General features: G+C 45.1%; 1 long non-coding RNA gene across 1 annotated transcript; it reads right to left on the minus strand.

Moving 5' to 3' along the window:
• Positions 1 to 5,083: 5,083 nt before the first annotated feature.
• LOC142486180 (uncharacterized) lies at positions 5,084 to 13,791 on the minus strand. Its single transcript, XR_012798845.1, has 4 exons — positions 12,590 to 13,791; positions 10,917 to 11,027; positions 7,495 to 7,604; positions 5,084 to 6,123 (listed from the first exon to the last, which is right to left on the minus strand). It is a non-coding gene; the product is annotated as an uncharacterized LOC142486180 (long non-coding RNA).
• Between the last annotated feature and the right edge of the window lie 4,652 nt (positions 13,792 to 18,443).

The raw sequence follows: 18,443 nt of genomic DNA on the forward strand, positions 1-18,443 counted from the left end.
GCTAGTAGTACCCCAGGGGTACCGACAGCAATTGTTACGGGTAGCTCACTCTATTCCGTTAGCGGGACATCAGGGGGTCACCAGAACGCGAGCCCGGTTATTGCAGCGTTATTTCTGGCCGGGGGCATCCAGGGATGCGGCTGATTTCTGCCGCTCCTGTGATGCCTGCCAGCGAGTAGGTAAGGCGGGCGACCGTGTGAAGGCACCCCTGAGACCCCTACCGATAATAGGGGAACCCTTCCAGAAGGTAGCGATGGACCTGATAGGACCCCTCATGATTCCTAGCAGGTCAGGGAAGTGCTACATCCTCACGGTGGTGGATTTTGCCACCCGGTACCCTGAGGCGGTAGCGCTGGGCACCATAAGTGCCAAGACAGTGGCAGCAGCTTTGCTGAACATTTTTGCTAGGGTAGGTTTCCCTAGTGAGATCCTAACTGATCAGGGGTCGCAGTTCATGAGTGAACTGTTACATTGTCTCTGGGATGCCTGCGGTGTACAGCACCAGCGCACTACCCCTTACCATCCCCAAACAAACGGATTATGTGAGAGGTTTAATGGTACCCTGAAGCAGATGCTTCGGACCTTTATAGAGGCGGAGGGGAAAGACTGGGAGATTCACCTGCAGCACTTGCTGTTTGCATACCGAGAGGTACCGCAAGAATCTACAGGCTTCTCCCCCTTCGAGCTACTATATGGCCGCAGGGTACGTGGACCTCTGGACCTCTTCCGTGAGGGATGGGAGGGGGAGACTACTGCTACTGATGCTTCAGTGATCCAGTATGTAGTAGATCTCAGAGACCGGTTAGAGATGCTTATGGGGGTGGCCCAGGACCACCTCAGGGCTGCTCAGACCAAGCAGAAGCAATGGTATGACCAGCAGGCCGTAGCAGAGAATTCATCCCAGGACAGCAGGTGCTTGTTCTCAAACCCACTCGGGAGAACAAGCTGATGGCTGCCTGGTCGGGACCGTACCCGGTTATCCGAAAGGTGAATGAGTGCAACTATGTTGTACAGGTAGCACCTGAGAGGCACAAGACATATCACATTAATATGTTAAAGGAATACAGAGCACCGAGTATGGGAGCAGTAATGGCCATTTGTAGCCCACTGCTGGAGGATCCGGCGAGCAATGCTCTGCCTGATCTCCTAGGGGAGGCAAAGCAAGGAAACACTGTTGAGCAGGTAGAGATCGGGGCACAGTTGAGTGCTAGGCAGAAGGGAGAAGCCAGGGACATGCTAGCTCAGTATAGCGCCCTCTTCACTGACATGCCAGGGACCACACATCTCACCAAACACCCAGTACACACAGGGGACCTGCAGCCTCTGCATAAGCACGCTTATAGAGTGTCAGCAGAGGTCAAGACAAGTATGGAGAGAGAGATTGAGGAGATGCTGACCCTAGGGGTAATTACTCCGTCCCAGAGCCCTTGGGCAAGTCCAGTAGTCCTAGTGCCTAAGAAGGACAAAACCACCCGGTTTTGTGTGGACTACCGGTTGCTCAACGCTGGGACGGTGTCAGATGCTTACCCCATGCCCCGCATGGATGAGTTACTAGATGAACTCGCGGGGGCAAAGTATCTGACCACCATGGATCTGAGCAAAGGCTACTGGCAGATTCCCCTGACCCTGGAGGCTAGGGAGAAGTCAGCATTCTTCACTCCAAGTGGCCTCTATGAGTTTTTGGTGATGCCATTTGGGATGAAGAATGCCCCGGCTACCTTCCAACGCCTGGTCAATAGGTTACTGGAAGGGATGCAGAGCTATGCCAGGGCTTACTTAGATGACATTGCTGTCTTTAGTAATTCCTGGGAATCCCACATAGGACATGTAGCTGCGGTGCTGGATAGAATCAGGGAGGCTGGGCTTACCTTAAAACCCACTAAGTGTATGGTAGGTATGGCAGAAGTCCTGTACTTAGGGCACAGGGTGGGTGGAGGGCATTTCAAGCCAGAGCCAGCCAAGGTAGAAGCCATAGTTCAGTGGCCTGTTCCAAAAACCAAGAAACAGGTCATGGCCTTTTTGGGCACCGCAGGGTACTACAGGAAATTTGTCCCACAGTACAGCGCCGTGGCCAAACCCCTGACTGATCTGACTAAGAAGCAACTGCCTGTGCTTATTACCTGGTCTCCTGCTGTGAAACTGCTTTCCAGGCACTGAAAGCTGCGCTTGCTGAGGCCCCCATCCTGGCTGCCCCAGATTATACCAAGCATTTTCTTATTCAGACTGATGCCTCAGACTTTGGTGTGGGGGCTGTGTTGAGCCAGGTGGGGGACGACGGCAAAGAGCACCCTGTGGTGTATCTCAGTCGCAAACTGCTCCCCAGGGAGGTGGCATATGCCACCATTGAAAAGGAGTGCTTGGCCATTGTGTGGGCACTCAAAAAGCTCCAGCCCTATGTCTATGGGAGCGCTTTCACGGTCATTACCGACCACAATCCCCTGAGCTGGCTACAGAGGGTATCAGGGGAAAATGCCAAACTGCTGAGATGGAGCTTGGCTTTGCAAGAATTTGAATTCACCATTCAGCACAAAAAGGGTAGTGAAAACAGCAATGCTGATGGACTTTCACGCCAGGACTATCCCTCTAAGACTGAATTCATTAATGGTGCCAGCAGTGCCCCACTCCCCGTCAGGGCCAGTGGGCCACAGGACACGCATTAAGAAGGGGAGGTGTAGAGGGAGAGAGGGGGTGGCCCGGTATTAAAGGGGTTGCACCCCATTTGGCCAACCCTGACCGCACCAGGGAGACAAGGGGTTAACTGGGCTGCGGTCCAGAAATGTGATGTAACCCTTGTTATGACATGTAAATGTATTTTCCCCTGTTCCATTGTAATGTCTGGTTACTCAGTGTTTGCATCACACACACACTAGAATCCATCCGGGAGCACAAGGGTTAATAATTCTTTAATGATTATAGCTCTTTGTGTAAGTTTCCCGCCTTTTCGGGCACCATTTTGCAGGTCCCCATTGGCCGCCATTAGGGCTCAATGCATTTCAATAGGAATTTGTGCTGTTTTCGTCCTGTTTCCTGTAGTGACCAGCAGGTGGCGTCCGAGAGGGAGAGCGGCGGTTTCCCATTGAAAGTCAATGGGCTCATTGACTTCAATGGAGATGCCTCGAGGTAACCTAGTTGGCTGCCGTCCAGACCGCAAACCGCAAAGCGGATACAATGTCCATCAAAAGAGCTAAAATCACTGGGTCAAGTTCAACGTCAATTAGCGGGGAAATAAACTGTTTTAGGGCACCTAGGGATAAAATTCTTTTTGCCCCTAGTTCCTAAGCGTCCCCCCACTCGACCACCACCGGGTCCCCGAATCCTGGACCCCCGATAAGGGTCGAACCAGATAGAGCGGGTCGCGCCATAGGCTTTGCCGGCGGCGGCAGAAACGGCTCAGAAAAATGACTAAGTGAGAAATGCTGAATTTTAGGAATCCATATCTCCGGTTCCGGAGGGTTCAGCGGATCAGGGTTTGGGGTATCTGTAGTCACTGCTCCGGCATCGCTGCAGAACCATCCTTGACCCGCTTGGACCAACCCGACGGAGTATGGACCCCCTTGAAGTTCGGGACTTTTCCCATAAACTTCAATGGCAGAAAACCCCCATTGACTTCAATGGCGGCGATTTACCATTGAAAGTCTATGGCGGAGCTGCCCGTTGTTTTCAATGGGGATTTAGTGAAAAGCTGAGATTTCTTTTTCAATGGAGATTTTTGTATTAAAATGATTTAATGTGCATTGGTGTAACTTCGGTTTCTTAGGTCGTAGCAAGTCGCTTTTTGGACCATATGGTGTCCCAGTTCTGGCAATGCGAACTGGGAAGTTTGGACCTGCTAAACCTAACGGAACCGGATATTTTAATACGTTTATGTTTTATGCTTAATAGTGTATCTTAAGGTATGGACAAAGACCCAGAAGAGATTCTTTTGGGCCATAAGGTAGCAGATGGCCCTGGGGACGCCGCTATGTCTAGGATTTAAGTGCTGTTCAAAGAGTTTTATCACCCTCACTGTTTATCCGAAGCCCAAACCAGGGCAGGTCTTAAGTGTTCCAGTTAACACCTTTCAACAAAGGTTTTCCTGCCAGAACTCCAAATGGTAGACTGTCTGGCATTCCTGACGTAAATGTGGGGCTTCAGAAATGAGACCCCCAGAGTTCTACTGCGCATGTGCCAACTAGCAGGGGGGCATGGGTCAGAATGCTTTCCCACGTTAGTGAGTGGCTGGAGGTAATTGTAAACCAATCCCCTGTGCTTAAGGTTAAGAATAGAAGGAGAATGGTTTATAAACTGCTGTCCACCCATATATCCTTTGTCTTCGTTTGCTGATATGGTTACCTGATATCACCTGAATGATTTCCTCACTGCTGAAAGAAATGCTACATCATACTTCTCATTCCCCAACCCTTAAGTAAGTGTACTTCTTGTTCGTTACTGTATTATCTGTTGTGTTCACCTATATTCTAAGGAATAAATACAATTTATTATATCTTAAGCCTCGTTCAGTTCAAACCCAATTATTTTTGTGTAATATTAATAAGCCTGTGGAAGCTATCGTCACAAGGAGGTATTATAGTGTGTATTGTGGGGAGAATTAGTGTGTGTGTTGTTTGGGAGTGATATTCGGGAGGATTGTGTGTGCAGAAGGAAGAATGAGTGAGGGGGGAGTAAGGGAGCAGGATTGAATGAGAGGGGGTCATTGAGTGATAGCGGGGAGGGGAGGGAAGAGTGAGGAGAGTGGGTGTAGGAGGGAGCAGTGCAAGAGACCGTCGGGGGCAGAATACATGGTGAGAAGGGAGGCTGCCTAGAAGCATAAAAATCTACTTCACCACTGTTCTGTACTCTCTTCAATACTCTGTGTTACAGATCTCTCTGGCAAGAAATGGGGTCCAATGGCAAAGACTGCTCTAAATAAGATAGTATAAATGAACACAGAGAGAAATTCCAAAGAGTAACCCAAGAAAATACAAGTGAAATCTAATCGTAAGGTAATTAGTCCCATTAAGTGAAATACATAAAGGAATAGTCCATAAAAAAGCACAAAGGAAAAAAATAGGAGTACTTTATTGTGATGTTACATTTCAGAGAATATAAAATTATAGGAAAACAATTCCACTTTGTTCAGAAAACCAGAAAGTCTTGGTCCCAGGTGGACTGAATTTTTATTGCAAATAAGTTCCTTAATACACAAGTAAAGAATATAGTTACTTATTCTATTCTCTACTGTAAGACGTGCCACATTGCCCAATATTTGGGTACAGTGCCCAGATTGTGACCATGCACTACAGAGGTGAGATTCCCCCAACTCCAATTTGCTACACACTCCAAGAGAGATTATTGTGATCAGAGGTGGAATGAGAGGGGTGAGAAGGGTCGCTGCCCAGGGAATAGCCTGACAGGGGGTACAGAAATCTCTTTTGGTGCATATATTGCGGAGCTGCATTGATTGACTTGTCAATCAGCTCTGCTGCCTATCCCATTGACATCATGATCCGGCACTGTGATCAGCTGCAGCGCTGACCCAGGTGTGTTAGTGCAGCACTTTACAGGGAGGGAACAGAGGTTGTGGATGACAGATGCTGGGGATAGGCCATGAGTACGGGCCAGAGTAAGGTGGAGACTTTCTGTACTCTGCATACAGGACACTGCATGCATGACAGTGTCTGTGTGTGTGTGTGTGTGTGTGTGTATTCCAAGTGTCAGTGTGCATAAGTAAGTGTGCTCTGTAAGTATGCCTGTGTGGCAGGTATAGGGGGGTGGTTCAGCTGGAGGAACTTATCCAGGCACAAAAGCACATAGATGCCCCAGATTATACCACCCCAAATGCTGATAATATCCTGCTGCACTTTACAGAAGATGATGCAGATGTCAGTGGGTGGTGGGTTCATTAAATCCATCCATCATATCATAGCCACACTGTGCATATGATGTACTGAATCAATCACAGGAAGACATCTCCATGGTAGGGGTAGAAGTTAACAGAATATGTCCAGCACTGTGGTGTGTAGCCCATAAATAATAATTGTGCACATTACAGAACATACTTGCAACTGCAAGATCATTTTGCTGCTTGTAGTGTTTGCTCTTGTCCTGTGCAGTGTTGTCGTAGATCCGTCTCTTCAGTGTTCACTGCAATAAAAGTAAGACATTGCATTAATATTACAGAAGTTTGGGAGCTGAAATCCCACTATGCTGCAGACATTTTCCCTTTGCATAAGATTCTTGTGATTATATCTCAATGATGATCAATAACAACTACATCATAACACAGCCGCTCAATACAAAATATGTATTTGCTATCAATGGTCATGGAGGCCAAACGTCACACAATGTACAGATATACTGCTGCGGCCGAGTTTATTCGAGCATTTGCCCGTTCTTGGCCACAGCAGTAACCTGGCGCGCGCCGGAGGGTGCCGGGCGCACGCCGAAGCAGCGGAGGAGCGCCCTCCGATCGGGGCTTTCTCCCTTCCGCTGCCGGGTCCGTCGGGTCCCCCGGAACCCCCTGCCGCTGTCCCCCACATCGCGGGACACCAGTGCTCCCTCGGGGAGCCCTGGATGCGCGTGCAGGGGGCGCAGGCACCCGATGACGCGTGACCGTGCATCGGTGATGCGCGGCACGCTGAGGGAGTGCGGCTAGCACGCCGGGGCATCCCCCGGCTTGCGGTGCTAGCCGTGCTTCAATAAAACGTGTCGGTAGTGTAGCAAGGATTATTTCTTCCTCTGGTGCATTATGATGGGATGTGTTGTAAGATTCTGCATTATTAGCATCACTGAATCTTTTGGAAACTGAGTAATATTCTATGTTTTAATGCAATATTATGGATGATCAGCCGGTAAAATAAAGCTTACTGTATCTGTAGCCATGCTCTACCCATGATGTGCTGAATCAATGACTGCAGAGTGATTCAGAGTGGTAAACATGACTGGAACTCATCTCTGAATAGAGGACAGAACAGCAGTGCAGAGTAGGAGGTGAATGTATCTCAAATGGAAGACTTAGTAGCTGTGTGGGGAGTAGACAGTACAGACTGATCAAATAAATAGTTAAAGGAGTATCTTCAACATTACTTAGCTTTGTTATCAACATTGAAGTTTCTCTTGTTTTTTCTGTTCTTTAAATCACTACTACTGATGCCATGTGTAACCTGTACTGAGAGATATACTCTACTGGCCTAGATGAAACCATATGATGCAAACAGGATTCATCCCACTCCAGATTCATATGATTGCACCACTTCAACCTTTAATAAAACACATAGAACTACAGCAGTGCGCTACTGCACATGTTCTTGTTATGAATGGTAGTAGATGTGGTCCTTGGGTCAATACTTCATACAGCAGCCACACTCTACTCATGATGTATTGAATCAACAAAAACCTGCATGGTACAGATCACAGGAAGGGTAGAGTAGAGGGGAATATGTCCAATGCGAAACCCTTAGCAGCTGGATTGTGTGGAGTCAACAAAACGACAAATACTAAATGAGAAATATACACATTGCTTATCTGTCTCTGTGTAGTCATTTTCCTCCTCTTCAACTGTCTTTCAAAATTTCTCTTCTGACAGAAAAGAAACACATGGCTTCAATATTCACTGTTCTTCCCTCCTGAAATAAAAGTTAAGCATTGCATGGTTATGATCATACATACAATGAACCTTGCGCCAAACCATGTGATCCAAAGTAAATCCACCTCCCTCCCATAGCTGTGTTCCTTCTAGAGCTTCTACCACACAAGTCATTAATGTTCGTGACACTGTACTGCAGTCACAGTCTGCACACAAAGTACTGAATCAATTACATCACACTGAAAAGGCAGTCTACATGATGCAATAGTTAACCATAATAACTCTGTCATGCAAATGACAGGAAAACCTATATGTATATCATTAGGGGAGAGGGGAAAAATAATTAAAAAATAAGTGCGACAAATAAAAACAGATTATAGGAAAGTAAATCCTTGCCCTGGGAACTTTACAATCTAATAGAAATGTTAGAAGACTTAAAGAGAGGCAGCAGTTGGGGGAAGAAGTGCAGTAGATGACAATGCTTGTCCTTAATGGTGGGTACAATTAGTAGAAAGCACATCTTGGGAACAATAGTTGTTAGCAGTGACTGTGGGTGTGGGACAGTAGCCACGAGTCAAAGTTTTTTAAATGCTTGATTTAAGTCGTGAATTTTAAGATTGGTCTTACATGTGGGTGGAAGAGGTTATGTTGGCATATACTGAGTGTGAGGAAGTTTCACATGTACGGTGCAGTGATGGAAAATGGTTTCAGGCAAGTGAGAGAACAGTAGAGGTGAAAGAAGTTTACAGGAGACAGTTATGGTTATAGTGCAAGAGACAAGCAAGGGCATAACGAGAGATCAAAGATGATATGCAAGAAGGAGCAGATTAATGGAGAGCCTTAACAAAAAGGTAAGGAGGAGAACTTTGTAGGTGATACAAAAACTTGATGGGATGCCAGGACAGGGATTTAAGGAGATGAGCAGAGACTGTTGTGGGAGAAAGTGAGATAATTCAAGCAGCAGAGTTTTGCATAGGAGAAAGTTGTGAAGCATGGAGGCCTGTTAGTAGTATGTTAAAATAACCTATAGGATAACAGTATACATTGGAGTTTTAGCAGTAGGTTGAGAGGGGAAAGGGAAGATCTTGGCAATATTACAGAGAAAGAGGCAACACATTTTACCCATAGCCGTGCATGTGAATGGAGATGGAATTGAAGAGCCAAATGTTACTCCTATGCAACATGTTTGATGACAAGATAGATGGTAGTACTGTTTACTGTGATGGAGAAAGGGGATAATATGAGCCCAGTGTTAGACATTAAGTTTAAGGCAGTGGAGTGCCATCCATGAGCATATAGCCAGGAGACAACCCAAGAGTAGGGACTGGATTGCAGGAGTGAGAACAGGGGTGGATAGATTTGTGTGTGTATCATCCGCATAGAGATTATATCCAAGGCCAAAAGCATTGATGAAGTCACCAAATGATAGTATGTAGAGAGAAAGAGAGATCTCAGAACAGAGCCCTGATGTATACCCACAGACAGATCAATAGAAGACGAAGACATGTTAGCAACAGAGATGGAGAATGTGTGACAGGAAAGTTATGATGAAAACCAGGATAGAACTTTGTTACTGATACCAAGAGCGAGTTTAGAATATGAAGGAGGAGAGTGATTGAGAGCATCAAACGCAGCCGATAGATCAAGTAGGATTAGTAGGGAAAAACCTTGGGAATTAGCTTTAAGCACAGTCTGTAGAACGTGCTGTACGAAAGGCAGGTTGTAAAGGATCCAGGAGGGCATGTGATTTAAGAATGTTGACACTAGCAATTAGAAGGCAAACAGCATGAGGGATACAGAGCGGTAGTTAGTAAGGCACATAGGGTGTAGTTTGTTTCTGACAAAAGGGTGACCGCTACAGGCTTAAAGTAAGAGGGCAAAAATCCAGAGAATAGGGAGAAATTGAAGATGTGGGTGAGAGTGGGGACTAAGAGATGCAGTAAGGTGTGAGGGGATACGATCTAGAGGGCATGTGGTAGAGGGAGAATAGAAGATGATTAGCTTCCAGCTCTGTAAGAGAAGAAAAGGAGTCAAGTGCAGAAGGAGATTTGGGTAGAAGGAGAGAAGGGGGAAGGGACAGAAGGAATCTCCTTTTGGGTGGCATCCACCTTGCCTCTGAAGTAGTCAAATGCTTGAGGAGAAGTGAAGGAAGGATGGCAAGTGGGAGGAGAAGGTCAGTGGAGGGAGTCAAATACAGAGAAAAAAAACAGCGTAAATTAAATTTGAGTGTTGATGAGTGTGGAAAAAAGTAGTGTATTTAGCCCTAGAGAGCAGCTTTATACAGGACAGGAGACATTTTTACTGTAGAAAAATCAAACAAAGTGTGAGATTTCCTCCGTAGGTATTAAGAACAGCGAGTGGAAGTGTGATGAGTGTGTTTGGGAATTTAGCCAAAGGTGTGGGTTAGAGGGATGAGTGTGTCAGAGCCTATAGGGGGCATATAGATAGGAGGATAGCATTGTAAGAGTTAATAAGATTGTTAGTTTAAGCAGAAAGAAAGAGAGAGAAGAGAGAAGAGAGGTTAGAGTAGATGTCAGAGGAGAGTTTAATTAAGCAGAGGCAAATCAGTGGGACAGGTAAGATGCGGTGAGGGGAATGACTGATTGTGACTGATGAGAGCAGAAGAGGATATGTACAACTAGAGCCTTGTTAGTAAGAGTGGACATTCCAGAGGGCACAGGAGAAGGGAAGAGAAAAGTAAGGAAAGGAATGTGGATTACATTAGATAGGTTAACACTCTTAGTAGGGAGGCCTGATGTGTATATGAGCCGGTCCAAGATTATAAGAGATATCCCCCAACATCAGCGAGCATAGAAGGAGACACAGAGATAGGTGTAGAGAGAGACAGAGATAGGGATATGTAGAGAGAGAAGGGCGTCAAGAGAATGAGACAGATAGGCGTAGAGAGAGGAGACATAGAGAGATGGGGCTTTGAGAGGGGGGCGTAGAGAATGAGGGAAGGTGGAAAAGAATAGGATGTGCAGGAGTGCATTTCATTGAGCAGTGCAGAAATAGCTGCAATAGAGGTCTGTACAAATGGTGCTTTGTGTAGACACATGCAAAGGTAGGGGAAGGAAAGTGTATAGAACATGTGGATAAAAGCAGGAGTGTGGAAGTTAGAGAAATTAGAAAAGTTTTACAGAGGAGTGAGGAAACAGTAAACAGAAAGAACAAGAGAGAGGTTACATTGGGATGACGTGCTGTGGTAGAGAGAAATGCTAGGAGAGAGCCTCCAGATATTAGAGGACATGAATTGAGAGAGCAAATGTATAAATCAAAACCGGAGGGGGAGGTATAGCACGAAAGCTTGCACAGCAGTTGATGAAGATTATAGTCTTAAAGTTGCGTGTACCTGTCAGGGCACTCAAGAAGGTCAATGCTCACAAGTGCAGAGTTCATGAAGAAATGCTGAATCCAGTTCCCCTCCAATTTAATTTTAATATAACTTTTTCATTCTTCATTACTGCAAAAAGCAAACAAAACAAAACCACATTGCATTACTATTTTCAAAATGGATTGAATGACATATTCAACAGTAACTGTGTGATGCCAATATTGCCTTCTCACTCGTAGGCCAGTACGGTCAGGTACCCAGTACTGATAAAACAATAAGTGCCCGTACTAAGTACCAATATGAATTATAAGGAAATGTAAAATCTCCAGGTCTCTCTCCATCTCTGCAACAGATATATGGATAAGCCCATATTAAGGCATCACGTGACCGGAGCCGTCACTGACTGGGTATACGCAAAGATGCAGGGAGATGCAAAGAAAGGGAGGGAGACAGGGAGAAGATGGGAAACGGAGGGAGGCACGGATGGCAGGCCTCTCTCTTTCACTGGTGCATGCAAGGAGCTGGTCCCAACATCCACAAAGTGTGTGTGTATTATTGGTTGTGTTTTATGGCGGTAGGAGGATAGTGTGTATATTGTGTGTGTGTGTGGGAGTATTATATTGTGTGTAGGGTATTATAGTGTGTATATTATGTTGAGGTGCAGAGGAGAGTGTTAGATTGGGTATCTTGTGTTAGGGGGTATTGTGTATATTGTGTTTAAGACTATAATATTATTGGGGAGATTATTATTGAGGAGGTATTAAAGTGTGTATTGTGGGGAGTATTAGTGTATGTATTATTTGTGGGTGACAGATGCTGTGGGTAGGCCAAGAGTACGGGCCAGACTAAGGTGGAGACTTTCTGTACTCTGCATACAGGACTCTACATGCACTGCAGAGGTGAAATTCCCCCAACTCCAATTTGCTACACTCTCCAAGAGAGAATATTGTGATCAGAGGTGGAAGATGAGCAGGGTCACTGCCCAGGGAGTAGCCTGTCAGGGGGCATGGAAATCTCTTTTGGTGCGTATGTTGCCACGTGGCATTGATTGACCGGTCAATTAGCACTGCTTCCTATCACAGTGACATGATCCGGTGCTGTGATCGGTTGCAGCGCTGACCAAGGTGTGTTAGTGCAGCAATTTACAGGGAGGGAACAGAGGTTGTGGGTGACAGATGCTGGGGGTAGGCCAAGAGTACGGGCCAGAGCAAGGTGGAGATATTCTGTACTCTGCATGCCCATCCTGCATGCCCAGGACTCTGCATGCATGCCAGTGGCTGTGGGGTGTGTGTGTAGGTATGCCAAGTGTCAGTGTGCATAAGTAAGTGTGCTGTGTGTGTAAGTAAGTTTGCCTGTGTGGCAGGAGGTGTAGGGGGGTGGGGGGCGGGGGGCGGTTCAGCTGGAGGACTTTACCCAGCACAAAAGCACATAGATGCCTCTGATTATATCACCCCAAATGCTGATAATATCCTGCTGTAGATGCACTTTACAGAAGATGATACAGATGTCATCAGTGTTTGGTGGGTTCATTAAATCAATCCATCATATAATAGCCACACTGTGCATATGATGTACTGAATCAGTAACACCAATCACAGGAAGACATCTCCATGGTAGGGGTAGTGTTGAAGTTAACAAAATATGTCCAGCACTGTGGTGTGGAGCCCATACATAATAATTGTGCACATTACCAGAACAACATATTGTCAACTGCATGATCATTTTGCTGCTTGTAGTGTATACTCTTGTCCTGTGCAGTGTTGTAGTAGATCCGTCTCTTCGGTGTTCACTGCAATAAAAGTAAGACATTGCATTAATATTACAGAAGTTTGGGGGCTGAAATTCCACTATGCTAATAACAGTTTCCCTTTGCATAAGATTCTTGTGATTATATCTCAATGATGATCAATAACAACTACATCATAACACAGCTGCTCTATACAGAATATGTATTTGCCATCAATGGTCATGGAGGCAATATGTCACACAATGTACATATATAGCAAGGATTATTTCTTCCTCTGGTGTATTATGATGGGAGGGTGAGATTCTGCATTATCAGCATCAGTAAATCTGTAGGAAACTGAGTGATATTCTATTTTTTAATGCAATATTAGGGTAAAATAAAGCTTGCTGTATCTATAGCCATGCTCTACCCATGATGTGCTGAATCAATGACTGCAGAGCGATTTAGAGTGGTAAACATGACTTGAACTCATCTCTGAATAGAGGGTAGCACAGTAGTGCAGAGTAGAAGGTGAATGTATCTCAAATGGAAACCCTTAGCAGCTGTGTGGGGAGTAGACAGTACAGACTGACCAAGTAAATAGTAAAAAGTAGTAACTTCAACATTACTTGGTTTTGTCCTCCACTCCTGTTTTTCTGTTCTTTAAATCACTAATACTGATGCCATATGTAACCTGTACTGAGAGTTATATACTCTACTGGCCTAGATCAAATTAAATGATGCAAACAGGATCCCTCCCACTCAAGATTCATATGATTGCACCACCTCAACCTTTCATAGCAATAACATAGAACTGCAGCAGTGCGCTACTGCACATGTTCTTGTTATGAATGGTAGTAGATGTGGTCCTTGGGTCAGTACTTCATACTGTAGCCACACTCTATTCATGATGTATTGAATCAACAAAAATCTGCATGGTACAGGTCACAGGAAGGGGTGGAGTAGAGGTGAATATGTCCAATGCGAAACCCTTAGCAGCCGGATTTTTTGGAGTCAATAAAACGACAAATACTAAATGAGAAATATACACATTGCTTATCTGTCTCTGTGTAGTCATTTTCCTCCTCTTCAACTGTCCTTCAATTTTCTATTTTGCAAGAAAATGAACACATGGCTTCAATATTCACTTCTGTTCTGCAGTCTTTCCTCTTGAAATAAAAAAGTTAAGCATTGCATTATTATTATTATAATTATTATTGACGATACATACAATGAACCTTGCTCCAAACCATGTGATACAAAGCAAATCCACCTCCCTCCCACAGCTGTGCTCCTTCTAGAGCTTCTACCACACAAGTTATTCATGTCAGTGAAACTGTACTGCAGTCCCGGTCTGCACACAATCTACTGAATCAATGACATCACACTGTGTCACACAATGTCATGCTAACGACAGGAAACAATCTTTGTATATATCTTTGTATATATAATAATAATAATAATAATAATAATAATAAAAAAAATAAGACAGGACAGACACTCCTACATTGCAATCAATAGAAAATAACTGGGACAGGCACTTCAAGGATGCATACGGTCCCGGATAAACTGTAGCTACCTATACACGTGTGCCTTGTCTCTAGACTCTGCATATATCTCTATTTATATACCACCCATTGTGTACTCAGCGCTTTACAAGAGAGACCAAAAAGTACAGGAAATTATTATACAATAAGTTCAACAAACAAAAACAGACAATAGGAAAGTAAATCCCTGTCCTGGGTAGTTTACAATCTAAGAGAAATGTAAGGAGACTTACAGAGAGACAACAGGTGGGGGAACAAGTGCAGTAGATGACAATGCTTGTCCTTAATGGTGGGTACTTGTAGTATAAAGCACTTCTTGGGAACAATAGTTAGTGACTGAATGAGTGACAGTAGCAACGAGTAAAAGCTATTGAAATGCTTCATTTAAGTTGTGAATTTTAAGGTTGATCTTAAATGTGGGTGGAAGAGGGTATGTTGGCATATACTGAGTGTGTGTGAGTTTCACAGGTAAATTGATGGGAAAGGGTTTCAGGCAAGAGAGCGAGTGCGCAGTAGAGGTGTAAGAAGTATAATGGAGACAGTTATTAGTAGAGCTTAGGAGACGAGGAAGGGCATAACGAGACCAAAGATGATATGTAGGAAGGAGCAGATGAATAGAGAATAGTGTTGGACTGGGTCCTCAACTATAAAAAAATGGGTAACGGGTACCCGGCCAAAATGAAAGGTTCTACCCGGTCGGGTACACGGTTTGGCACTTACCTTCCGGGTGGCGGTGACATCTAGGATCAGCAGCAGTCCTGTGACGGTGGCAGCATCTGTGGTGTCTTCAGCCGGCGGGGGAGCTGCAGGCTCACAGACACAGCTTACCTGCTTCGGTGCTGTGGAAGTGATTCCTGCAGCTCCCCCCGCCAGGTGAAGACACCTCTGATGCTGCCAACATCAGAGGACTGCTGCTGCTGATCCTAGATGTCTTAGGAAAGGTAAGTATAAAAGATTATTTCCAGCTGCCCTGACATTACCCGACGCCGGGTATTACCCGGCCAAGTCCACTTCTCAGTGGCCGGTTTCGAGTAATGTCCGGGTAGCTGGAAATGTGTCGGGTAACGCCGGGTACTCGGTACACCACTAATAGAGAACCTTAACAAAAAGGTAAGGAGGAGAACTTTGTAGGTGATCTGAAACTTGATGGGAAGCAAGGAGAGGGATTTAAGGAGGAGGAGGAGATGAGCAGATACTGTTGTGGGAGAAAGGGAAATTATTCAAGCAGCAGAGTTTTGGATAGATTGCAAATGAGAAAGTTGTGAAGCAGGGAGCCCTGTTAGCAGTATGTTAACCCATACGATAAGGGCATGCATTGGCGTTTTAGCAGTAGATTGACAGAGAAAAGGGCAAATCTTGGAAATATTACAGAGAAAGAATCGACAAACTTTAGCCAGTGTCGTGAATGAAGATGGAAAGGGAAGAGTCAAATGTTACTCCTAGGCAATGTGCTTTCATGACAGGATGATGGTAGTACTGTTTACTGCGATGGAGAAAGGTGATATTAGGCCAGATTTAGGGGGAAATATGAGGAGCTCAGTTTTAGACATTAGGTTTAAGGCAGAAGAGTGTCATCCATGGAGGATATAGCCAGGAGGCGACCCGAAACTAGGAACTAAATTGCAGGAGTGACGGTAGGGTGGATAGGTGTGTGTATCATCTGCATAGAGATGATATCAAGGGCCAAAATAGTTGATAAGGTCAACTAGTGATAGTATGTAGTGAGAGAGGTCCCAGAACAGAGTCCTGAGGTATACCAACAGACAAAACAACAGGAGACAAAGACACGTTAGCAACAGAGATGGAGAATGTGTGATGGAGAAGTATGATGAAAACCAGGATATAAGTTTGCTGCGGATACGAAGAAAGAGTTTAGAATATGAATGAGAAGAGTGATTGACAGTATCAAAAGCAGAAGAGAGATCAAGCAGGATTAGTAAGTAAAATGGACCTTAGGAATTTTCTTTATGTACATAATTGGTTACATTGGGAAAGGCAGATTGTGAAGGGCCCAGAGGAGCATGTGATTTAAGAATGTTGATCAAACGGGAGATCACAAGACGTTCTAGCAATTAGGAGGCAAATGGTAGGACGGATACAGGGCGATAGTTAGAAATTCACACAAGGTCAAGGTTATTTTTGAGAATAGGGGTGACCACTGCATGCTTAAAAGGAAGAGTTGAAAGAGCCAAAGGATATGGAGGAATTGAAGATGTGGGTGAGAGTGAGAATATAGGATTGAGAGGGCATGTGGTAGAGGGAGAAGAGAAGATCAGGTTCCAGCTTTGTGACAGGAGAAAAGGAGTCAAGAGTGCAATGAGATCTAGATAGAAAAAGAGAGAGGGGGAAGGGAGAGAACGAATCTACTTGTGGATGGCATCCACCTTGCCTCAAGTGAGCAAAGGCTTGAGGAGAAATAAAGGATGGATGTTAAGTGGGAGGAGAAAGTCAGTGGTGGGACTCAAATACATAGAAGACAGTGTGAATGAAATTGGAGTGTTGATGAGTGAGGAAAAAGTAGTGTTTGACCTTAAAAAAAGGAGCAGAGTTTTACAGAACAGGACAAAGGTTTAGTGTAGAAAATCAGACTGTGAGATTTCCTCCATAGGTGTTAAGAGCAGCAGTGTGATGTGATGAAGTGTGATGAGAGCGTGCTTGTGAATTAAACCAATGCATGGGTTAGGCTGCGTCTATAGTAAGCACGCAACAGAAGGCAAAGTTAGCGCATGCCTGTCGCTCCAGCAATCCCCGCACTGAGGTCCGAGGCGACGGGGAGGCCCTGCATCGCTCGCACGCACTGTGGACGACCAAGCGTGTGCCCATGATAATCACGGCCTTAGAGGGATGAGTGTGTCAGAGCCTAGAAGGGGCATATAGATGATGGAGGAGGAGGGAGGAGGAGATGATAGCATTGTAAGAGTTAACAAGATAGTTAGTTTAAGCAGAAAGTGAGGAGAGGTTAGAGATAAGGGTAGATGTCAGAGGAGAGAGTTCAATTAAGCTGAGGTATCGAGTAGGACAGGGGTGAGGGGAATGAGAAGTGGTGGATGATGAGAGCAGAAGAGGTCATGTACAAATAGACCATGTTAGTCGTAGAGCAGACATTCCAGAGGGCACGTGAGAAGGGAAGAGTAAAGTGAGACAAGGAATGTGGATTACATTAGATGGGTTAATACGCTTAGCAGGGAGGTGGAGAGAGAGGCAAGAGGCAGAGGGTGGTGTAGGGGTAGAGGAAGAGATGTTGCATGTACCTTGTCAGAACATTAAAGAACGTCAATTCACACTGGTGCAGAGTTGATGATGAAATGCTGAATCCAGTTCACGTCCAATTCAATTTTAACAGAACTTTTTCATTCTTCATTACTGCAAAAAAAAAAAAGTAAAAAACAATGCATTACTATTTTCAAAATGGATTGAATTCCCCCAACAATGACTATGTGTTACCAATATATCCCTCTCAGTCCCACTGCAGCACATACTGTACCAGTGTGAAAGTAAGAAGGTACACAGTACCGGTAAAACAATACGTGCCGGTACTATGCACCATATGAATTATAAGGGGATGTAAATCTCCCAGTCTCTCTCCATATCCGCAACAGAGCGGGCTCCGGTCAGTGGCATGGATGCCCATATATGGGTATGCTCATATTTGGGCATCCCATGTCACTGACCGGAGCCGGCTCTGAGTATAGGGATATATGCGGAGACGCAGAGGTGCAAGGAAATGGGAGGAGGCACGGTGAGAAACAGGGAGAGACCACAGGAAGATAGAGGGCAACAACTTCCACAAGGTACTTGTATGGGTATAATTGTTTGTATTTTGTGCAGAGGGGGTAATTTCAGATAAAATACAATTCTCCACCCTCTACGAAACAATTCCACTTTGTTCAGTAAGCCAGAAAGTCTTGGTCCCATGTGGACTGAATTTAATGCAAATAAGGTCCTTAATACACAAGTAAAGAATAAAGTTACTTATTCTCTACTGTAAGAAGTGCCACATTGCCCACTATTTGGGTCCTGTGCCCAGATTGTGACCATGCATGGCAGAGGTGAGATTCCCCCAACTCCAATTTGCTACACTCTCCAAGAGAGATAATTGTGATCAGAGGTGGAACTAGGGGAGGGTGTGAGCAGGGTCACTGCCCAGGGAGTAACCTGACTGGGGGCACGGAAATCTCATTTAGTGCATATGTTGCGGCACTGCATTGATTGACCGGTCAATCTGCACTGCTGCCTGTCACAGTGACATCCTGATCGGGCACTGTGATCAGC

Source organism: Ascaphus truei, unplaced genomic scaffold (genome assembly GCF_040206685.1).
Source record: "Ascaphus truei isolate aAscTru1 unplaced genomic scaffold, aAscTru1.hap1 HAP1_SCAFFOLD_768, whole genome shotgun sequence".
In the NCBI taxonomy this organism is placed as follows: domain Eukaryota; kingdom Metazoa; phylum Chordata; class Amphibia; order Anura; family Ascaphidae; genus Ascaphus; species Ascaphus truei.